This window comes from Bombina bombina, chromosome 2 (genome assembly GCF_027579735.1).
Source record: "Bombina bombina isolate aBomBom1 chromosome 2, aBomBom1.pri, whole genome shotgun sequence".
Classification (NCBI taxonomy): Eukaryota; Metazoa; Chordata; class Amphibia; order Anura; family Bombinatoridae; genus Bombina; species Bombina bombina.
The window spans coordinates 909,671,304-909,696,856 of record NC_069500.1 but is presented as its reverse complement, the minus strand read 5'-3'; positions in this window follow the sequence as shown (position 1 = coordinate 909,696,856).

Below are 25,553 nucleotides of genomic sequence, written 5' to 3'. Positions count from 1 at the left end.
TTTTTTACTCAGCACTACAGTTGTTTCTCTCTGTCTTTGAGTAGCTGGAGCACACTAGTAAGGGTCCCTTTAATGTCATCCATCTGTTCACGTGATTGACGTGCATTCTCCCTGTCCGTTTGCTGCTGCAACTCAAACCGTTGTCTATGAAACTCCCATGTACTGTAAAAATTATTACAGTAGAACATAAGATACAGAAATGATAAAACAATGTTCCCCTTTCTACTTCCAGAAACATAAGAAAGGGATTTTCACTTATTACAGGATACAGTACCACGCTGGATCAGTGATACAGTGTAATTCAAATAATGTGGTTGGGGGACATTTAAAGCTTTGCTTAAAGGGACATGCAACTCAAAAAAATTACATGATTCAGATAGAACGTATAATTTTAAAGAACTTTCCAATTTACGTCTATAATCTAATTTGCTTATTTCTCTTGGTATCATTTGTTGAAATGCATAAGTAGGTAGGCTCATGAGCTGGATTCTGATTGGTGGCTGTACATATATATCTCTTATCATTGGCTTACCAATGTGTTCAGCTAGCTCCCATTAGTGCTTTGCTGCTCCTTTAATAAAGGATACTAAGAGAATGAAGCTAAATTAATAAGATAAATAAATTGGAAAGTTGTTTAAAATTGTATGCTGTTTCTGAATCATGAAAGAAACATTTTGGGTTTCATGTCCCTTTAAATCAACAAAATGGCGCTTTGCCCATCAGGCTTTTATAAATCAGGAAATTTTAAATAATTTTAATAATTCAGAACTGTTTTATTTCCCTATCTACTAACAGAAGTAATATTGAAAGGGGAATTAAAATAATCAATAATTTTGTGTGTGACATTTCCGCCGTCCCTTTAATCAATAAAATAGTACTTTGCACATCTGACAATTATAAATCTTTTCAATAATAGCTACACTAAAGAGTTGTAAATGTATCTATATATAGCTAATATCCCTACTTATAATGAAGGAAGAAAAAAAAAAAGTCAAAAGTACCTGTTAAACCCTGTTCAGAGTTTGCATGAATAGTTCCAAACAAACTTCCAAGTTCCCCTACAAATATTAAAAAGGATAAATTGTTCACATTGTTAAATGCTGTTGAACATTTAAAAAAAAAAAAGAAAAGAAAAAAAGTGTGTGTGTGTGGGGGGGGGGAGATCTTCAGGTACATGAAGAGGAATTAAAACTGAATGCTTAATATAGATCATGGTTTTTACCTGTGGCATGTGCAATCAATCCTTCCTCTGGTGTGCTTAAAGGGACATTAAACCACAACATTTTCTTTCATGATTCAGATAGAAAATACAATTTTAAACAACATTCCTATTTACTTCTATTATCTAATTTGCTTCATTCTTTAGATATCTTTTGTTAAAGAAATAGCAATACACATAGGTGAGCCAATCACATGAGGCATCTAAGTGCAGCCACCAATCAGAAGCTACTGAGCCTATCTAGATATGCTTTTCAGGAAAGAATATCAAGAGAATGAAGCAAAATAGATAATAGAAGTAAATTAGAAAGTTGTTTAAAATGGTATTCTACATCTGAGTCATGAAAGAAAAAATGTGGATTTAATGTCCCTTTAAGCGACACTCAATCAAAATTAAACTTTCATTATTCAGATAGAGCATGCCATTTTAAACAACTTCCCAATTTACTTCCATTAACTAAATGTGCACAGTCTTTTTATATTTAAACGTTTTTAGTCACCAGCTCCTACTGAGCATGTGCAATAATAAGTGTGTATGCATTTGTGAATGGCTGATGGCTGTCACATGGTACGTGTATGCATTTGTGATTGGCTGATGGCTGTCACATGGTACAGGGGGAGTGGAAAGACACATAACTTTTAAAATTGTCAGAAAAAAAATCTACTACTCATTTTAAGTTCAGACTAAGTGCTATTGCATTGTCTTGTTATCTTGCATTTGTTGATTATGCAAATCAACTGTGTTGACAGGTATTTTAGGAATAGTGTGCGGATTACAGGCTGTGGGAGGTATCTGAAGTGGAAGTCCATTTCTATTCTGACTTGAAGAGGATATCATTGCGTTTGATGTGGAATGGGTTTCACCTGAGGTCGTTCTTCCTTTAAAAAGCTTTCCAAATGACTTCAATTAGCAGATTTGCTTCATTCCTTTGGTATTCTTTGTTGAAGGAGCATCATTACACTACAGGAAGCTAGCTGAAGACATTGGGGCTGATTTATGAAGATGCGGGCGAACATGATCCGCTGTAGCAGATCATGTCCGCCCGACATCGATAAATGCCGACATCATACACTGTCGGCATTTATCATTGAACAAGCATTTTGTGTGCATTTTTTTTTCATGAGGGGGCACGCATTTACAAAGCATGTATGAGAGTCAAAAAAAGAGCAGACCTACATATTCTGCAGGAAAGTGTAGCTTCTGGCTGGCTTATCCTCCACTATTAACTAGGGATGGGCGAATGTTTCTAAAAATTCTAAATTCAAAACGAATTTTTATACATTCGTTCATTTGAATCGAATTTCGAATGTTTATATAACATTCTAACATTCTATTTTCGAATTTTCGTTTTCGAATTTTTCAATAAAATTCGAAAATATTCGTTAGAATAATAGAATATTTAGCTATGTATTCATTCAATTTCGAAATGTAATATTCGAATTCGAATGTGACATTCAAATTCGAAATAGTATTTCTAGTCTACAACTGTGTTTAATAAATGTAATATTCGAATTCGAATGCTACATTCGAATGTCACATTCAAATTTGAAATAGTATTTCTAGTCTAATACTGTGTTTTTTAAATGTAATATTCAAATTCGAATGTGACATTCGAATTCTAATGTGACATTGGAATTCGAAATATTATTTCTAGTTTACAACTGTGTTTAATAAATGTGATATTCGAATTGAATGTGATATTCGATTTGAATGTGATATTCGATTCGAATGTGACATTCGAATTCCAAATAGTATTTCTAGTCTAATACTGTGTTTTATAAATGTAATATTCAAATTTGAATGTGATATTCGATTCGAATGTGATATTCGATTCGAATGTGACATTCCAATTCGAAATAGTGTTTCTAGTCTACAATTGTGTTTTATAAATGTAATATTCGAATTAAAAAATGACATTCGAATTCGATTGTGACATTCGGAAACTGTAAATAACATTCGAAAATCGAATTTTTAAGAATATTCGTTCTTATCAACATTCTATTATGTAAATTGAATTTCTACAATAACATTTGCTCTAACATTCAAATTCGAATATAAACACATTCGCCCATCCCTACTATTAACATTTGGAGAATATGTGCTAAATCACTAGGTTAAATCCTATGCAGTGCACTAAAACAGAGCCATTAAACTTGAGACCCCCAGTGCAATAGCTCCTTAATTCACCCCTTAATCACCATGATCCAAAACCCTTAAACTCATTCTCAAATCTCAATCATGTCCCCTAAACAGCCATGCACCCCAAACCCTCCAATGCAATTAACCCCTTTGTTTGCAATAGCAGTGAGGATACTAGGTTTTCAGCTACTGGTAATTTTGTAGGTTTAACTATACCTGTTTCGCAATAACTAACGGATATACAACCTATGTACTGTGAACCTATAAGAATATGATTGTATCATATAAATATAAGTCTGTAAATGGCTACCGGCTTCTATCAACGCCTCAAAAGTGCACTGTGATCTTAGGCTGGGCCTCCAAATAAATAAATAATCTTCAAATAAATTTAAACTTACCTGTAGAATAAAAAAAAAACTATTTTAAAATATTAAATTAACCTACCCTAACTATTATGCTACAATTAAATTAAACTAGGGTTAGGGTTTTTTAATATGTAATTTAGTTAATTTAATTGGTAGTTTAATTTAATTGTAGTATAATAGTTAGAGTAGGTTAATTAATATTTTAAAATAGTTTTTTTTAATTCTACAGGTAAGTTTAAATTTATTTGAAGATAGGGATGTTGTAATTTTAATTTAAAGTTAGCGGGTTGTTAGGTTTACGGGTTAATAGCTCAATTTAATCTATGGCGATGTGGGGGGCTGAGAGTTTACGGGTTAATAGGTTTAGTTAGTGGTAGTGATGTGGGAGGCCAGAGGTTTAGGGGTTAATACTTTTATTTAGGTTGCGGCGGGGTCGGGGAACAGTGGAATAGGGGTTAATAATTGTATTTATGTTGCGACAAGGTCGGGGAGCGGTGGGATAGGGGTTAATACATTTTATTTAGATTGCGGTGATGTCGGGGGCGGCAGATTAGGGGTGTTTAGACTCAGGGTTTATGTTAGGGTGTTAGGTGTAAACGTCAATTGTTTTCTACCATATAAATACATGGGATATCTGAACATAAGCTTTCTCTGCTTTCAGACTCCCATTGATTTCTATGGCATCCGCAGCCTCCAGGGTGGCGGATTGAAAACCAGGTACGTTGGGCCGGAATAGCCGCGAGTGTACCTGTTAACTATTTGGTAAATGGGAAAAAGTGTCAGATAGAGCCGAATGTGTATTCGGAGAATCTGTAATGACGTAAGCATCGATCTGCGTCGGATTGAGACCGGCGGATCGTATGTTACGTCACAAATTTCAACATTTGCCGGTCTGTAGGCTTTGATAACTAGGTCGGCTCAAGCTCGCAAAAATTACGCTGCAGAATTCCGGCGTATTTGCGGTTGAGGCTTTGATAAATATCCCCCAGAGTCACATTATATTTGGATGAAAATTCTGCAGCCTAATAATACCAAATATATATGCATGGTAAGCATGGTCTTCAAAGGTTAGCAAGTGATTGAAGTAAATTTTAAAATAGACGTAAATTGTAACATTTCTAAAAATTACATTCTCTATTTGAATAATCTAAGTTTTACTTGACATGAGATTGATGCTCATTGAATGCTGCCCTCTGCGCTCGAGCAACCAAATAACACTCGAGCAACCGAGTGTTATTAGTCCAGGGTGATTTTGACCAACTTTTAATAACTCTGGGCAGAGGGGGTTTAGGAAACAACAGTTCAAACCCCTGCTTCATAAATGTTAGGTACATGTTCAAATGAGAAAACCTGCAAATTATAGCAGAATTTGCCTCTTGATAAATCACCCCCAATATATATTACAGACATCAAAAGATGGGATTTGAAAGGTTAATAACCTTTCATTTAGCTCACACAAATAACCCCTGCCAATCCCGATGTTGTTCTACAAAATGGCACTAAACTCTCCATTTATTTGTTGCCCTAAAAATAATCCTGGTAATCAAACTTTTTCTTATCTCATTTAAGGCCAGCTTACGAGTGGAGCGCAAATTAACGCTTCCGCTTGATCGTTAATTGCTTTAGAAGTAAGATTTTGGCGCTTGTCGGGTTGCGCTGGTATTATGAGTTGAAAGTAAACTGCTTTGGCTCTAGCCCGACAAGCACAAAAATCCGAAGTTAGAATATTGGGTACGCATCCATATATTTTCCATAATAGTCAATGGAGCAAAAAAAGTGGAAAAAACACCTCACTCTCGCACAAACCTGATTGCATATTATTATTTGCGCTAACCCAACATGAAAATATGAATGTTTCACATTCCAATGTTCTGCACATAGCAGAATATGTTCTATTTATTCATAAATACATATTTCTATGGGGCCTATCTATCAAGCTCCGAAAGGAGCTTGACGGCCCGTGTTTCTGGTGAGCCTGCAGGCTCGCCAGAAACACTAGTTATGAAGCAGCGGTCACAAAGACCGCTGCTCCATAACCCTGTCCACCTGCTCTGATGAGGCGGACAGGAATCACCGGAATTCAAAGCGATCAAGTACGATCGGGTTGATTGACAACCCCTGCTGGTGTCCCATTGGCCGCGATTCTGCAGGGGGCAGCCTTGCACTAGCAGCTCACAAGAGCTGCTGGTGCAATGCTGAATACAGAGAGCGTATTGCTCTCCGCATTCAGCGATGTCTGTCGGACCTGATCCGCACTGTCGGATCAGGTCCGACAGACATTTGATAATTCGGCCTCTTTATTGTGTTTTCTCTTTGCTTTAAACATATATTTAGGTTTTAACCTTTATTATCCACTAGAGGTCACTGTTTGTAAGACTAAAAGTGTATTTTGTATATCAAGAGTTAAAGCCGGTATGCTAATATAAAAGTAACTAAGGTTATCACATAAATAAGGCGTGTTTCCCCAAAACGTTGTGTTTGCTTGGATCCCATCCTAAGTAAGCAATAAAAAGATTTTCTTTTGGATTGGAGTCTACACCTTTCCTCCTTTTTTGGATATTATTTGAGCTTAGCAGTTGCTCATTGTAGTACTCCTACACAGGACTGTGCTGGCTGTTCATATTTTTACTATTATAAATACATATATGCACATATAAATACATAAATACATACAGTATGTACACACACACATATATATATATATATATATATACATAAATATATATATACAGTACATACATATCCATCTTTAGATATGTATGTATGTCTATGTTAAAGCCCTTTGCCTGCCTTTTTTTTCTAACACCTGAGACCTCTCATTTTTGAACATTTATAACTTTTGTATGCAATATTTTTTTTTTGAATAATTTTTATTACATAGTGTTATTATGAGTGTAACTATACTTTGTAATGTATTTTTGATGTGTTTTGTGACATTTTTATGTTTCACGAAGCAGTTAAACAGAGCTCTGAAGTTGCGGTAATTATTCTAGCGTAAATCTTGTTTACTTTCAACTCGTAATACGAGCGGTAATCCCGATGAGTGCAAACCCTCACAAAAAATGTTTTTATTGTTTGGGCGCAAATGTTTGTGCTCCACTCGTAATGTAGCCCTTAATTTTTCCAGCAATTTAAATTTTTAAATGGTATTCCGGAAAAATTGAGGTTTGTGTCATAAAAAGTATTTAAAACACATTGCTATCATATTTTCCTTTGCACCACTCCTGCTAGCTTGTGTCCAAAATGAAAAGGATGATGTATTGTATATATTTCTCTATTTTAATGTGTTCCCAATAATCATTTTTACCTGCTGGAATAAAGTAAACGTTTTACAATTAGCTACTTTATTTTGTAATTTGAAATAGCTGCTTCTACCTCTTGAAACCAAGCCCCGACTGAACATAGGGCATACAGGACATTTGCCCAGTGAGTTGCGGCCAGGAAAGACCAAGCCTACACATATAGGGGCCCTTTCAGCCAGCAGTGGCATTCCTACAGGGGATGACTGAACTCCACCTTCATCATGTCTGTGTGCCCCCTAACGCCCTGCAAAAGAGTATACGAAAAAAGTATGAATTTGCCTTTATTGTGACAGGTAATCCCAAGAGGACCACCACAGTTTGAAGGGAGACAATAACAGAGAAGAAGCTCCTCTTGCCTGTTTTTTTGTGATTTTGGATATCTGGGGTGTGTTTGTGCATGTGGGTGCCTGTGATGTTTGTATGAGTAATTTCTCTGATAGTGCAGCTTACCTGTGATGACAAGTGCTTGGGTGCAAGTTATTTTGAGTAACTGTGACTGCACAGACTAATGAGCAATTCTTTGTTTAAAGGGACAGTCAAGTCCAAAAAAAAACTTTCATGATTCCAATAGGGCATGTCATTTTAAACAACTTTCTAATTGACTTTTATCACCAATTTTGCTTTGTTCTCTTGGTATTCTTAGTTGAAAGCTAAACCTAGGAGGTTCATATGCTAATTTCTTAGACCTTGAAGGCTGCCTCTAATCTAAATGCATTGTGACAGTTTTTCACCACTAGAGGGCATTAGTTCATGCGTTTCATATAGATAACATTGAGCTCATGCACATGAATTTACCGAGGAGTGAGCACTGATTGGCTAAAATGCAAGTCTGTCAAAAGAACTGAAATAAGGGGGCAGTCTGCAGAGGCTTAGATACAAGGTAATTACAGAGGTAAAACGTGTATTATTATAACTGTGTTGGTTATGCAAAACTGGGGAATGGGTAATTAAGGGATTATCTATCTTTTAAAACAACAAACATTCTGGTGTTGACTGTCCCTTTAAATATGAAGTTCAACAGCTTATTTTTTTAAATTAAATTTTACTTTTTTACTGACAATCAATTTACAAAATACAGTTATAAAAGGGTATTAGAAATGTTATTTTTTTCTAATAAATTAAACAAGTACATTATACTTGCAAATTTTGGGGTATGGCTAAATAACTAAGCGGGTGGAAGCTGCTTTGCCTTAAAATGCCTGGGCCTAATTGTGGTCCCAATTTTGGCCCTGCTTGAAACTGCCACCTACACTGACAATATGAATACTGCAGTGTCCTCTAAAGAAAAACTTTATAAACAAGATGCAGCAGCAGAAATCAACCTCACATTGCAGGGTGGGAGAGAGACAAGCCCATTTAAAAGGGCATTCCTGCAGCTGCTTTTAATACAATGAACTCCTTTGCCTGAGTACACTGTCCCTTTAATTCCTTTCATGACAAAATTAAGATTTCACATGCAGAATTGGTGCCCTTTAATATACATGACAGAAAACATAAGTATAAAGTCCCTTTAAGAAAAAAACATTTGTATAACTTTTAACACCTAATTTACTGCTACTTTTTATGCTGTATGAAGTGAACATTTTTGCATTTAAAGTGATTGTAACGTTTAATGAATAACGGCTAGATTTGGAGTTTTGTCGGTAACGACCCGAAAAACTAACGCCGGCTTTTTTATGGCCGCACCATAAAAATAACTCTGGTATTGAGAGTACACATAAAGGCTGCGTTAGGCTCCAAAAAAGGAGCGTAGAGCATTTTTAACGCAGCCTCAACTCTCGATACCAGAGTTGCTTACGCAAGCGGCCAGCCTCAAAAACGTGCTCGTGCACGATTCCCCCATAGGAAACAATGGGGCAGTTTGAGCTGAAAAAAAACCTAACACCTGCAAAAAAGCCGCGTTCAGCTCCTAACGCAGCCCCATTGTTTGCTATGGGGAAACACTTCCTACGTCTGCACCTAACACCCTAACATGTACCCCGAGTCTAAAGACCCCTAGCCTTACACTTATTAACCCCTAATCTGCCGCCCCCGCTATCGCTGACCCCTGCATATTATTTTTAACCCCTAATCTGTCGCTCCGTAAACCGCCGCTACTTACATTATCCTTATGTACCCCTAATCTGCTGCCCCTAACACCGCCGACCCCTATATTATATTTATTAACCCCTAATCTGCCCCCCTCAACGTCGCCTCCACCTGCCTACACTTATTAACCCCTAATCTGCCGAGCGGACCTGAGCGCTACTATAATAAAGTTATTAACCCCTAATCCGCATCACTAACCCTATAATAAATAGTATTAACCCCTAATCTGCCCTCCCTAACATCGCCGACACCTAACTTCAAACATTAACCCCTAATCTGCCGACCGGAGCTCACCGCTACTATAATAAATGTATTAACCCCTAAAGCTAAATCTAACCCTAACACTAACACCCCCCTAATTTAAATATAATTTTAATCTAACGAAATTAATTAACTCTTATTAAATAAATTATTCCTATTTAAAGCTAAATACTTACCTGTAAAATAAATCCTAATATAGCTACAATATAAATTATAATTACATTGTAGCTATTTTAGGATTAATATTTATTTTACAGGCAACTTTGTAATTATTTTAACCAGGTACAATAGCTATTAAATAGTTAAGAACTATTTAATAGTTACCTAGTTAAAATAATAACAAAATTACCTGTAAAATAAATCCTAACCTAAGTTACAATTAAACCTAACACTATACTATCATTAAATTAATTAAATAAAATACCTACAATTACCTACAATTAAACCTAACACTACACTATCAATACATTAATTAAATACAATTCCTACAAATAACTACAATGAAATAAACTATCTAAAGTACAAAAAATAAAAAAGAACTAAGTTACAAAAAATAAAAAAATATTTACAAACATAAGAAAAATATTACAACAATTTTAAACTAATTACACCTACTCTAAGCCCCCTAATAAAATAACAAAGACCCCCAAAATAACAAAATGCCCTACCCTATTCTAAATTACTACATTTCAAAGCTCTTTTACCTTACCAGCCCTGAACAGGGCCGTTTGCAGGGCATGCTCCAAGAAGTTCAGCTCTTTTGCCTTTAAAAAAAAACATACAATACCCCCCCCCACATTACAACCCACCACCCACATACCCCTAATCTAACCCAAACCCCCCTTAAATAAACCTAACACTAAGCCCCTGAAGATCTTCCTACCTTGTCTTCACCCTACCAGGTTCACCGATCCGTCCTGAAGAGCTCCTCCGATGTCCTGATCCAAGCCCAAGCGGGGGGCTGAAGAGGTCCATGATCCGGCTGAAGTCTTCATCCAAGCGGGAGCTGAAGAGGTCCATGATCCGGATGAAGTCTTCATCCAAGCGGGAGCTGAAGAGGTCCATGATCCGGATGAAGTCTTCTATCAACGGCATCTTCAATCTTCTTTCTTCCGGATCCATCTTGCAGACCTCCGACGTGGAACATCCTCTTCTCCCGACGCCTACTAGCCGAATGACGGTTCCTTTAAGGGACGTCATCCAAGATGGCGTCCCTCGAATTCCGATTGGCTGATCGGAACAGCCAATAGAATGCAAGCTCAATCTGATTGGCTGATTGGATCAGCCAATCGGATTGAACTTGATTCTGATTGGCTGATTCCATCAGCCAATCAGAATATTCCTACCTTAATTCCGATTGGCTGATAGAATCCTATCAGCCAATCGGAATTCGAGGGACGCCATCTTGGATGACATCCCTTAAAGGAACCGTCATTCTTCAGTTGGACGTCGCCGGAAGAAGATGGGTCCGCGGTGGAGGTCTTCAGGATGGAGCCGGTCGTCATTGGATGAAGATAGAAGATGCCGCTTGGATCAAGATGGTTGCCGGTCCGGATCGCCTCTTCTTCCCGGATAGGATGAAGACTTTGGAGCCTCTTCTGGACCTCTTCAGCCACCGGATGATGGATGTCTAGCCCCCGCTTGGGTTGGATGAAGATTTTGGAGCCAGGACGGATCAGTGATACCTGGTGAGGTGAAGACAAGGTAGGATGATCTTCAGGGGCTTAGTGTTAGGTTTATTTAAGGGGGGTTTGGGTTAGATTAGGGGTATGTGGGTGGTGGGTTGTAATGTTGGGGGGGGGTATTGTATGTTTTTTTTTACAGGCAAAAGAGCTGAACTTCTTGGGGCATGCCCCGCAAAGGGTCCTGTTCAGGGCTGGTAAGGTAAAAGAGCTTTTAACTTTAGTAATTTAGAATAGGGTAGGGCATTTTTTATTTTGGGGGGCTTTTTTGTTTTATTAGGGAGCTTAGAGTAGGTGTAATTAGTTTAAAATTGTTGTAATATTTTTCTTATGTTTGTAGATATTTTTTTATTTTTTGTAACTTAGTTCTTTTTTATTTTTTGTACTTTAGTTAGTTTATTTAAATGTATTTTTTTGTAGGTATTGTATTTAATTAATGTATTGATAGTGTAGTGTTAGGTTTAATTGTAGGTAATTGTAGGTATTTTATTTAATTAATTTAATGATAGTATAGTGTTAGGTTTAATTGTAACTTAGGTTAGGATTTATTTTACAGGTAATTTTGTAATTATTTTAACTAGGTAACTATTAAATAGTTCTTAACTATTTAATAGCTATTGTACCTGGTTAAAATAATTACAAAGTTGCGTGTAAAATAAATATTAATCCTAAAATAGCTACAATGTAATTATAATTAATATTGTAGCTATATTAGGATTTATTTTACAGGTAAGTATTTAGCTTTAAATAGGAATAATTTATTTAATAAGAGTTAATTTATTTCGTTAGAATAAAATTATATTTAAGTTAGGGGGGTGTTAGTGTTAGGGTTAGACTTAGCTTTAGGGGTTAATACATTTATTAGAATAGCGGTGAGCTCCGGTCGGCAGATTAGGGGTTAATAATTGAAGTTAGGTGTCGGCGATGTTAGGGAGGGCAGATTAGGGGTTAATACTATTTATTATAGGGTTAGTGAGGCGGATTAGGGGTTAATAACTTTATTATAGTAGCGCTCAGGTCCGCTCGGCAGATTAGGGGTTAATAAGTGTAGGCAGGTGGAGGCGACGTTGAGGGGGGCAGATTAGGGGTTAATAAATATAATATAGGGGTCGGCGGTGTTAGGGGCAGCAGATTAGGGGTACATAGCTATAATGTAGGTGGCGGCGCTTTGCGGTCGGCAGATTAGGGGTTAATTATTGTAGGTAGCTGGCGGCGACGTTGTGGGGGGAAGATTAGGGGTTAATAAATATAATACAGGGGTCGGCGGTGTTAGGGGGAGCAGATTAGGGGTACATAAGGATAACGTAGGTGGCGGTCGGCAGATTAGGGGTTAAAAAAAATTATTCGAGTGTCGGTGATGTGGGGGGACCTCGGTTTAGGGGTACATAGGTAGTTTATGGGTGTTAGTGTACTTTAGAGTACAGTAGTTAAGAGCTTTAGAAACCGGCGTTAGCCCAGAAAGCTCTTAACTACTGACTTTTTTCCTGCGGCTGGAGTTTTGTCGTTAGATGTCTAACGCTCACTTCAGAAACGACTCTAAATACCGGAGTTAGAAAGATCCCATTGAAAAGATAGGATACGCAATTGACGTAAGGGGATCTGCGGTATGGAAAAGTCGCGGCTGAAAAGTGAGCGTTAGACCCTATTTTGAGTGACTCAAAATACCGGCGGTAGCCTAAAACCAGCGTTAGGAGCCTCTAACGCTGGTTTTCACGGCTACCGCCAAACTCCAAATCTAGGTCTAAGTGTCTGGTATCTAAAACTAATCTTAAAAACAGGGACACTTTCATTCATTAAACTTTACAATGAAGCTTCTTTTTAAAATACTAACCTTTGCTTTATGGAAAACAGACCGGCAATTCTCCGTCCGCAGCTCTTGCTGTAGTTAGCATATCGATGACTTATCCGGCTTCCTCCAATCGTTGCATGCCTCAGGAGCTGGATGACAAAGGGGGCCCTCAATGATTGGAGGAAGCCGTATTCGTCATCGCTGTGATAACTACAGCAGGAGCTGCGAACGGAGGATCGCCAGTCTGCTTTCTATAAAGCAAAGGTAAGTATTTTTAAAAAGAAGCTTTATTGTAAAGTTTAATGAATGAAAGTGCCCCTGTTTTAAAGATTAGTTTTAGATACCCGGCACTTATTCATTAAACTTTACATTCACTTTAAAGGGACAGTAAACATACAAAATAATGTTATATAATTCTGCACATAGTGCAGAATTATATAACATTATCTTAGCGGCAGCGTTATAAATATAAAGCATTTCCAGATTTTTTATTCCAAAATTGAAGGTTCTACTGCGCGGGACTTGTTCAAAAGTGCTTTGCGGGCGCGCTGTCTAGTCACAGCTCGCCCGATTGAGCCAGTGAAATGAATGTAGCTCGCTCCCACTCTGATCTGGTAGCGGGAGCGAGCTACATTCACTTCAATGGCGCGATCGGGCGTGCTGTGACTAGACAGCGCACCCGCGAAATGGTTTTGAACAACAAGACCCCCTCAGTAGAACCTTGAGCGGTGTCCAACTTTGGAATAAAAAATCTTGAAATGCTTTAGATTTATAACGCTGCTGCTAACTATGTGCAGAATTATAAAACATTATTTTGTATGTTTACTGTCCCTTTAATATTCTTTTAACTTGCTCAAAACAACTAAATACAACATCACTAAAGATAGTCAGTTAGTCATTGCTACATACAGTGGGTATATACATAGATTTATTTTTTATTTTTTATAAACTGCATTTAACCCACTCCTTTAAATAATTCATTATAGTCCAGCAATAAATGGACTTACAATTTAACCATTAAACTCACAATTTAACTTTCATTGCTCAGACAGAGCATGCAATTTTAAGAGATTTTTCTATTTAATTCTATTATCAAATTTACTTTCTTCAATGGTATCCTTTGTTGAAAAGCATATCTAGGTAGGCTCCGGAGCACTAATGCTCTACTCGAAGCTAGTTGGTAATTGGTGGCTACATAGATTCATGTTATTGGCTCACCAGATGTTTTCAGTTAGGTCTCAGTTGTTCATAGCTGTTCTGTAGCAAACTTTAAAAATGGTTTATTGCAATAGTGCAATAATGAAATTAGAGCATTTGCTTTTTGCCCTAATGTCTCTTCAAAGGGTTATTCCACCCCAAACACTGTTGATGAAAACATAAATAATTATATTTATTTCTGATTACTGCATCTGGTTATTTCCTTAGCAAGTGTTAAATTAAGGAAGTCTACTTGTTTGTTCAACTTATTGAACAATAAGTTAAAAATAGAACCATTTCCCACTTGTCATAATTGATTTTTTACTGTAAAGCATGCCCTAAATTGTTTAATTTCCCTGATGATAACACCACAAAAAATCATGAGGTGAGTTAATGTTTAGTTAAATATGTCAAATAATATTTTTTTTTTCACTGTGGATATGATCTATATTCATAGGAAAATGTGTATGTTCAGAGTAATCTATATTCATAAGCTGAGGGGCATATTTTGTTTGTAAGCAATACATCTCTGCTTTAAAAATAGAGGGAGGACATTACCACTGTTTGCCATTTAAAGTATTAAAGGGACAGTCAACACCAAAATTTTTATTGTTTAAAAAGATAGATAATCCCTTTATTACACATTCCTCAGTTTTGCATAGCCAACATGGTTATATTAATATACTTTTTATCTCTATGAATACCTTGTATCTAAAACTTTTCTGACAGCCCCTGATCACATGACTTTTTATTTATTATCTATTGACTTGCATTTTAGCCAATTAGTGCTGCTCTATAGCACAGCCATTACAAGTTTTCAAACAGCCTAACCCTAACCCCCCTAACTTTAACATAATTAAAATAGAGCTAAATTAAAGTAACCATTATTACCTAAATAATTCCTATTTAAAACTAAATACCTGTGAAATAAAACCCAAGCTAGCTACAACATAACTAATAGTTGCATTGTATCTAGCTTAGGTTTTATTTTTATTTCACAGGTAAGTTTGTATTTATTTTAAATAGGTAGACTAGTTACTAAATAGTTATTAACTATTTACTAACTACCTAGTTAAAATAAATACAAACTTACCTGTGAAAAAAACCTAACCTGCCTTTTACTAAAACCTACCATTGCAAGAAATAACAAACACTAAAATTACTAAACATAAAAAACTTACCATTACAAAAATAACAAACAAAATTATCCAAAACAATAAAAATTATTCCTATTCTAATACCCTTTAAAAAAAAAAAAAAAACACTCCAAAATAAAAAAGCCTAATCTAGAATAAACTACCAAGGGCCCTTAAAAGAGCCTTTTGCAGGACATTGCCCTAAAGTTAACAGCTCTTTTGCTACAAAACAAAACACCCCCTAACAGTATACAAACCCCCACCCCCCAAAACCACAAAATAATAATAAAGTAAAACCTAATCTAGAATAAACTACCAATAGCCCTTTAAAGGACCTTTTGTAGGGCATTGCCTTAAGTTAAACAGCTCTTTTACCTGAAAAAAAAATACAAAGACCGACTAACATTACAAACCCCCCCAACCCACAAAATAAAAAAAACTATCGAAAAAACCTAATCTACCCATTGCCCTAAAAAAGGGCATTTGTATGGGCATTGCCCTTAAAAGGGCATTTAGCTCTATTGGATGTTCAAATCAATTGCATTTCATTAGCTCTCATCCTATTGGCTGATTTGAACAGCCAATAGGATTTCAGTAGCTCTCATCCAATTGGCTGATTTAAATTTCCAAGATTTGATTTTGGAAATAATAGTTTAATTTATTTCCAAAATCAAATCAGCCAATAGGAATGCAAGGGAACGCCATCTTGAATTGCGTACCTTGCATTGAAGATTCAGTGTACGGCGGCGACCGTATGAAGAGGATGCTCTGCACCGGATGTCTTCAGGATGGACCCGCTCTGCACCGCCGGGATGAAGATAGAAGATGCCGCCTGGTGGAAGATAGAAGAGGCCGTGTGGATGAAGACTTCTCGCCGCCTGGATAAGGACTTTTCCGTCTGGATAAAGATAGAAGAGGCCGCATTGATGAAGACTTCTCACCGCCTGGATGAGGACTTCGCCGTCTGGATGAAGATAGAAGAGGCCGCCTGGATGAAGACTTCTCGCAGCCTGGATGAGGATTTCACCGCCTGGATGAAGATCGTTCAAGTGGTACTTCAAAAACTGTAAGTAGATCTTGGGAGGTTAATGATAGTTTTTTTTTAAGTGATTTTTTTGGTGGTTTTTTTTTAGTTTATGGTTTGGGCTTTGCGTAAAATAGCTAAATGCCCTTTTCAGGGAAAAGCAAAAGAGCTAAATGCCCATACAAATGCGCTTTTCAGAGCAATGATTAGCTTAGGTTTTTGTTAGAGTTTTTTATTTTTGGGGGTTGGTTGGTGGTGGGTTTTACTGTTGGGGCGGTCTTTGCATTTTTTTTTACAGGTAAAAGAGCTGTTAAACTTAGGGCAATGCCCTACAAAAGGCCCTTTTAAGGGCTATTGGAAGTTTATTGTAGGCTAGGGTTTTTTATTTTGGGTGGGCTTTTTTTATTTTAATAGGGCTATTAGATTAGGTGTAATTCTTTTTTTATTTTGGATAATTTCATTTGTTATTTTTTCATAATTTAGTGTTTATTTTTTGTAATTAGATAGTTTGTAATTTTTAGAGTAGTGTTAGGATTTTTTTAATGTGTATTTTAGTTTAATTTAATTGGTAGTTAGTTTAATTTTAGTTTAATACTTATATTATTTTTTTATTATTATTTATTTATATTTAATTTTTATTTATTCAACAAAATATGTACAATAAATCACAAGACACAACCAAAGAAAAAAGAAAAGGATAACACCTAAAAGCCAGCAGCAGTACAATCAATGATAGCTCAAATGACGGTATACAAATCTCAACAATTACAATGCTCACTCCTTCCCTCCCCCCTCTCTCCATCCCAACTTTATAGTTCCTCAAATTCATTGAAAGCCAAAATCTGAATATGTATAGATCACTTTATCACTACTAAGGGGGGAAAAAAATAAATATTTTTTTCTCTCTCCCAAGCACACCCCCCCCGTCCCTCAGTTTAGTTGTAAATTGACAGTTTGTTCTAGATAAGTTATAAAGTCCCTACCCTGATAGCGTACAAAGTCTTTCCAAATCCTACAGTAGGAATCACTTTTTCTCCCTTCTAATTTAGAGCCATAAGCTGCCATAATTGCAGAATTTAATAACAGTGGAAGGTATTTTGGGGTGGTACACTTATTAAAAATAAGTTTCCTGAGGATTATTATTACTGTAAGAACAAAATTGGCCTTATTAAACCAGGAACTGTGACTAGTCAGAAGTAAAACATATTCCCTTCCTAATTGTACTTTTATTTTAATTATATGAGAAAGAAAATATTCAACTTTTGCCCAGAATTGCTTCAACCTAGGGCAATCCCACATCAGGTGCCCTAGATCGGGGTCTTCAAAACGGCATTTAGGACAAACATTAAGAGCATCTTTATTCCATTTAGCAACTGCGTGGGATCAAATAATTCCTATGCAGCAGTCTAAATTGTGTTTCTCTAAAATATGTTGAAGAAAAAAGACCCTGTTTTTTTTTTAGGCTTCTCAACAATATTATATCTAAATCAATTAGATCTATCGTTTTCGTCCAGTAACTCATTAAATCTGATATCAAAAGTCCATCTTCTGTAGTCATGAGAATTTTGGAATAGAATCCATAAGCGGATGATCCAACTATATTTGAGGAAAAATCTTTATTAAACTAGAAATACAATTTTTTATTTAAAGAAAAAAAACCCCATATGTTTTCTTTTGACTACCGGAAGCAGTTTTTAAAAATTCACGAAAAATATATAGTTTATTGGACTTATTATCATAAACATCTTTCATAACCAGGGGTTTAGATGGAGACCACCTGTCGAATATATCAACCATATTACCCAGAGGGAAGTGACCATTTCCTTTTACTGGTAACTATTTAGAAGTTTTTGACGCAACTCCGAATCATCTTGAAGATTTTCTCCATACCCACAGGATATCCCTATATAGGGGATGATTAGAAATAGTTTCCCCCAATTCCTTATTAGACGCATGAACCACGAAATTCAAAGAGAACGGGGAGCAAACTTGATGTTCTAAACACTTATCTGAGTATCTAAAAGACTGTAACAACCAATCAACTGGGAAGCGTAGAATTGAAGCATGATTATACCCTTCCAGATTAGGTAAAGCCAAGCCCCCTTTACAGCATGGTTGATATAATTTAGCAAGTTTCATTATTGCTTTCCTCCCACTCCATAAAAAGCATCTCAAAGATTGATTGAAATACCAAAGATCAATTTTCTTAATCAGTAAAAGAAGCATCCTTAATGTATAAAGAATTTTAGGAATAATAAACATCTTAAAGAGAGCTATTTTACCTGTCAAAGAAACTGGCAGTGCTGCCCAGCTCTTCATCTTATCCCCACCATCACCAAGGATGGTGGAGATATTATCCCTGTACCAATTTGCAGAGATAGCTGAAATCTTTAAACCTACGAAAAAAACCTGGTGAACTGCTTGTGCAATGATAAATGCTGACAGCGTATGCTGTCAGTATTTATCGATGTGCAGCGGACATGATACGCTACATCGTATCATGTCCGCTCGTACTTTGATAAATATGCCCCATAAAGTATATTAATATAACAATGTAAGGGCTCGCTTCCATTGAGCCATAATTAGGTTTGCATGAGCTCGCTGTCGAAAGCAATTTCATTTATCGACTATTTTACCTCAATTTCGGCAGCCGACATTGATGTGACCGTATATAAAAATGAAAACATACTCTGTTGAACCAGTCATTACTGTCGTGACCAAAAATTAATAACATACCCATCGATGTTAAAACCAGCTGGTCTCCTGGTTTTTAAGTGGAAAATCCAGAAAGCCTCCCGGTAGAAAAGCCTCTTGATTCTGTCACCACCTCTAGTGGGCATTTTAACATGCTCAATCACTTAATGCCATTTAAAAGTGGCATCTCTCTTGTGGTGGACATAAATGAAATATCTTACCAAATCCGAGCACTCAATACCATTCTCTATGTTCTTCAAGTGTTCTCTAATTCTGTATCGTGCCTCTCTGGAGGTGACCCAATGTACTGCTTTCTGAACTGGGTGCACTCCACCAGGTAAATTACAAAAGGAGTACGGCAATTCCTATAACTGTTAACATCATAGACTCTCTGTGTAGCTCGTGACTGGAAATTTTTAGACACTTCAGTATGGCCACAGGTTATGCAATTGGAAATGGCATCTATAATGTCCCTTCACATTGAACCAACTACCAGTTGTTGTCCCTGAGGAAATAAGTCTATCTTTGTTTTTGTTTCTCTTTAGAGGTGATCACAGGTAAGGATAATAGATGTTAAATATAAATTAGCTAGTGTAATGTCAGGTTACCACAGCAACTAATTGATTGATTTTCAAGAAATCTGACATCGGATGGAAGCGTTACCACAATGTTAACTTACACCTACACGAAAAGAGCGACTGCACACAATGCGCAAAATATTTCAATAGAAACCTGGTACTTAAAATGGAGCCGTAAACTACTTTTAGCTGTCAGCCACTTCAGTACATTTTTAACAACTCAATGAACGCTAGCCCTTGGTTGTGCAAAGCTGGGAAATGGGTACTGAAGGCATTATCTATCTTTTCAAACAATAACAATTTTTGTGTTGACTGTCCCTTTACGATAGAATCACTGCAAACTTCAACTTGTGTTAGGTGGAATTTTTGAATACTTGGCTTCCATAATTCAAATCAAATGTTTCAAAATGTGCTGGCAATTTGTTAAGCTATAACACATCAGAATAAAGGTCCTATTATCTCTGCTCATTTGCAATTCTAAAAAAAAAATAAAAAATAAAAAATGTCAGTGCTGTAGAATTTTTTAAAGGCAAATTTTTATTTTGATAGCCGTGGTCTACATTGTTAACCCCTTAATGACCGGACCATTTTTCAATTTTCTTACCCTTAATGACAATGGCTATTTTTACATTTCTGCAGTGTTTGTGTTTAGCTGTAATTTTCCTCTTACTCATTTACTGTACCCACACATATTATATACCGTTTTTCTCGCCATTAAATTGACTTTCTAAAGATACCATTATTTTCATCATGTCTTATAATTTACTAAAAAAAAAAAAAAAAAATATGAGGAAAAAATGGAAAAAAACACACTTTTTCTAACTTTGACCCCCAAATTATGTTACACATCTACAATCACCAAAAAACACCCATGCTAAATAGTTTCTAAATTTTGTCCTGAGTTTAGAAATACCCAATGTTTACACGTTCTTTGCTTTTTTTTTCAATTTATGGGGCAATAAATACAAGTAGCACTTTGCTATTTCCAAACCACTTTTTTTCAAAATTAGCGCTAGTTACATTGGAACCCTGATATCTGTCAGGAATACCTGAATATCCCTTGACATGTATATATTTTTTTTTAGAAGACAACCCAAAGTATTGATCTAGGCCCATTTTGGTATATTTCATGCCACCATTTCACCGCCAAATGCGATCAAAAAAAAAAAAAAAGTTCACTTTTTCACAAAATTTGTCACAAACTTTAGGTTTCCCACTGAAATTATTTACAAACAGCTTCTGCAATTATGGCACAAATAGTTGTAAATGCTTCTCTGGGATCCCCTTTTTTCAGAAATAACAGACTTATATGGCTTTGGCGTTGCTTTTTGGTAATTAGAAGGCCGCTAAATGCTGCTGCGCACCACACGTTAATTATGCCCAGCAGTGAAGGGGTTAAATTAGGTAGCTTGTAGGGAGCTTGCAGGGTTAATTTTAGAGATCACCCTCCCACCTGACACATCCCACCCCCTGATCCCTCTCAAACAGCTCTCTTCCCTCCCCCACCCCACAATTGTTCCCGCCATCTTAAGTACTGGCAGAAAGTCTGCCAGTACTAAATAAAAGAGTTTTTTTTTTTTTTTAAATAAAAATAATAAAATATTTTAGCTGTGATGGACCCCTGCCTTAGCCCCAACCTCCCTGATCCACCCTCCAGCTCTCTAACCCTCTCCCCTACCTAATTACCACCATCTTGGGTACTGGCAGCTGCCAGTACCAAGTTTGGCCCCAAAAACCAAAGTATTTTTATTTTATTTTTAACTTAAAACTATTTCTGTAGTGTAGCAGCCCCCCCACAATACCCCCCCCCTCCCCCTCCCAGATTATATTTAAAAATTTTTTTTACCTTTTTCTCCCTTTCTGCCCTCATTCATTGGTGTCAGTGTGGCTAATGCGCGCCCGTGCACGTGCACGCGCGTCCCTGCACATACACGCGCCAGTGCACGTTCACGTGCACACGCACCCGCCTCGTGCACGCACACGTGCATCGTGCACGCGCGCGCACGCTCCCTCACACCCGGACAATGGCACCATCTCTACCGGTGCAGAGAGGGCCACAGAGTGGCTCTCTCTGCATCGGAGGCTTGTAAAGTGGTATTGCAGGATGCCGCCATATCTAGGCATCACTGTAATACCCTCAGAGCTGCTGGAAGCGATTGTGATCGCTTCCAGCACTCTGTTAGACAACTGACGTACCAGGTACGTCTATTGTCATTAACTGTTAGTTTTTGCATGACGTACCTGGTACGTCAGTTGTCATTAAGGGGTTAAAGGGACAGTAAACACCAGAATTTTTGTTGTTTAAAAAGGTAGATAATCCCTTTATAACCCATTCCCCAATTTTGCATAACCAACACAGTTATAATAATATACTTTTTACCTTGGTGATTACCTTGTATCTATGCCTCTGCAAACTGCCCCCTTATTTCAGTTCTTTTGACAGACTTGCATTTTTAGCCAATCAGTGCTTGCTCTTTGGAGCTTCACGTGCCTGAGCTCAATGTTATCTATATGAAACACATGAACTAACGCCCTCTAGTGGTGAAAAACTGTCAAAATGCTTTCAGATTAAAGGTGTCCTTCAAGGTAAAGAAATTAGCATATATACCTCCTAGATTTAGCTTTCAACTAAGAATACCAAGAGAACAAAGCAAAATTGGTAATAAAAGTAAATTGGAAAGTTGTTTAAAATTACATGCCCTATTTAAATCATGAAAGTTTTTTCTTTACTTGACTGCCCCTTTAATGTGAAGGAGAGAAACATACATGATTGTAAATAAGATTAATACAATTATCAATTTAAGAAGCAGATATACAGTGCAATGCTAAAATTGTGATTGAAGTGTACATTTCAAATTATTTAATAATATGCATTTACATTAGTAAAAGTATGCAGCAAAATGCAAATGTAAATTACACAGTGATATTTAGTATTTAACCCCTAAACCTAACACCACCTAACTTTAACATAATTAAAATACACCTAAATTAAAGTTACAATTACTAACTACCTAGTTAAAATAAATACAAACTTACCAGTGAAATAAAAATAAAACCTGAGCTAAACTAAAAAAAAACTAACATTACTTGTTAAAAAAAAAATAAAAAAATAAAAAACCTAACATTACTAAAAATAAAAAACCTAACATTACAAAAAATAAAAACTACAATTACAAAAAAATAATAAACACTAAAATTACAAAAAATAAAAAACAAAATTGTCCAAAATAATAAAAATTATTCCTATTCTAATACCCCCATTTAAAAACAAACAAACACCCCAAACATCTTCATCCAGGTGGCTCCATCTTCATCCATTATGGGTCCGGCATCTTCCATCTTCATGGTGGAGGTGGAGCGGTTGGTGGAAACGCGGACGCGGAGCATAAGCGTAGGTCCATTGGTCTGACACGGAAGTCCTCTTCATGTGATCGTCTGCCACATACTGAAGATTTAATGCCCGCCTCCGCGCATCCACCGACCGTTCGCCATGAAGATAGAAGATGCTGGACCCGCGATGGATGAAGGGATGAAGATGGAGCCGCCTGGATGAAGATGTTTCGCCGTTGGGATGAAGATCTTTCGCCAAACTTCATCAATGGTGAGTACTGATTTTGGGGTAAGTGTTAGTTTTTTTTTTTTATTTTTAGATTAGGTTTTTTTTATTTTTAATGGGCTGTAAAAGAGCTGAATGTCCTTTTAAGCGCAATGCCCATACAAATGCCCTTTTCGGGGTAATGGGTAGATTATTGTTTTTTTTAGCTAGGTTTTATTTTATTTTGGGAGGGTGGGGTTTGTAATGTTAGGGCTTATTTGGTTTAATTTATTGGCAAAATAGCTGTTAACTTTTGGGTGTTTTTTAATGGGGTATTAGAATAGGAATACATTTTATTATTTTGGATAATTTTGTTTGTTATTTTTTTTAATGGTAGTTTTTTTATTTTTTGTAATTTTAGTGTTTATTATTTTTTGTAATTGTAGTTTTTATTTTTTGTAATGGTAGGTTTTATTATTTTTAGTAATGTTAGGTTTTTTTATTTTTTGTATTATTTTTTTTAAATAAGCAATGTTAGTTTTTTTTTAGTTTAGCTTAGGTTTTATTTTTATTTCACAAGTTTGTATTTATTTTAAATAGGTCGTTTGTAAACAGTAATATTGTAACTAGCTTAGGTTTTATTTTTATTTCACAGGTAAGTTTGTATTTATTTTAACTAGGTAGTTAGTATTTTAATTATGTTAAAGTTAGGGAGTGTTAGGTTTAGGGGTTAATAGTTTAACTAAGTGTTTGCGATGTGGGGGGACAGCGGTTTAGGGGTTAATAGGTTTATTTAGTGTTGGCGATGTGGAGGGACGGTGGTTTAGGGGTTAATAGTTTTATTTAGTGTTTGTGATGTGGGGGGGACGGTGGTTTAGAGGTTAATAATTTTATTAAGTGTTTCGCGATGTGGGGGGACAGCGGTTTAGGGGTTAATAGGTTTATTTAGTGTTGGCGATGTGGAGGGACGGCGGTTTAGGGGTTAATAGTTTTATTTAGTGTTTGTGATGTGGGGGGACGGCGGTTCAGGGGTTAATAGGTTTAGTTAGTGTTGGCGATGTGGGGGGATGGCGGTTTAGGGGTTAATAGGTTTATTTAGTGTTGGCAATGTGGGCGGATGTCGGTTAAGGGGTTTATTTAGTGTTAGCGATGTGGGGAAATGGCGATTGGGGGGATGGCGGTTTAGAGGTTAATAGGTTTATTTAGTGTTGGCGATGTGGGGTGACAGCGGTTTAGAGGTTAATAGGTTTAGTTAGTGTTGGCAATAGGGGGTAAGGTGGTTTAGAGGTTAAAAGGTTTAGTTAGTGTTGGCGATGTGGGGGGGTGGCGGTTTAGAGGTTAATAGTTTTAGTTAGTGTTGGCAATGTTGGGGGACGGCGGTTTAGGGGTTAATTTGTTTATTTAGTGTTGGCGATGTGGGGGAACGGCAGTTTAGATTAGAAAGAGGAATAGAAAGAATGGATCCGAAAATTTGGAAAATGATTTATTCATTTTCTGGATTTTTCTGGATTTTAGTTATGGTGCCGATTCAGAAATTCGGATTTATCCGAATCTCTGAATCAGCCAAAATTTGTCCGAAATCTAAATTTGACCAAAACGAATAGCACATGTCTAATAATTACGTGTAAAATGAGCTGCTATTAATTGGTTAGGTGCGTGCGTATCCCCTTCCACTACTTCTTGAGCAATATATTCATCACCCTCTTCCTCATGGATTGGTATTTCTAGTTCCTCAGTGTCACTTTGATGTAAAGCTGTATTATGTAACATGCAATAGATCAGCACCATTACAGCCACTTTCTTAGAAGCATATTGAAGTGCCTCCTTATTCATTCAAATTTCGAAAACGACTTTTGAGCATTCCAAAGGTCCTTTCAATTGCCTTCATTGTGGCTTTGTGAGCCTAATTGTAACTCATCTCTGCTCGTGTTCTAGGTATATTGATCAGAGTAAGTAACCAGTTGCGACAGGAATATCCAGCATCTCCTTTCTAAAGAGTTATACAGTCACACTGTTATATAAGAAGTATTTATATTTAATGAACATAAATACTTCTTTCTCAGTCTCTTTATTAGAATACAATGAAAGAGAGAAATATATATATATATATATATATATATATATATATAGCTATTTTTGTAAAAGAAAAGGTGCCAGTCAAAAAAAAGGTGCCTTTACTCATTGATTTTTGATTGCTATAATCTGCTCAGTAACTTTGATAAAAGCAAAGGGACAACATTATTTAAAATGTTTGATGTATTTTGCAGCCCCTCTTGTGAAAACTAAAGTATTTACATGTTATTTACAAATATTACCTCTTGGTAAGTTGGCAGAGGTGGGTACCCCCACAAAAAAGCCCTGCTATATATATATATATATATATATATATATACACAGAGAGAGATAGAGCTATATATAGAAAGAGAAAGAATGTTACATATACATTTTTTTTATATTTTAAGTAGCCATCCTTCTGGCATAGGTCCTTCCTCAAATTTCTGTTTAAGAATATAAAAATCATGACAGGAGGCCTGAAATCCTGAA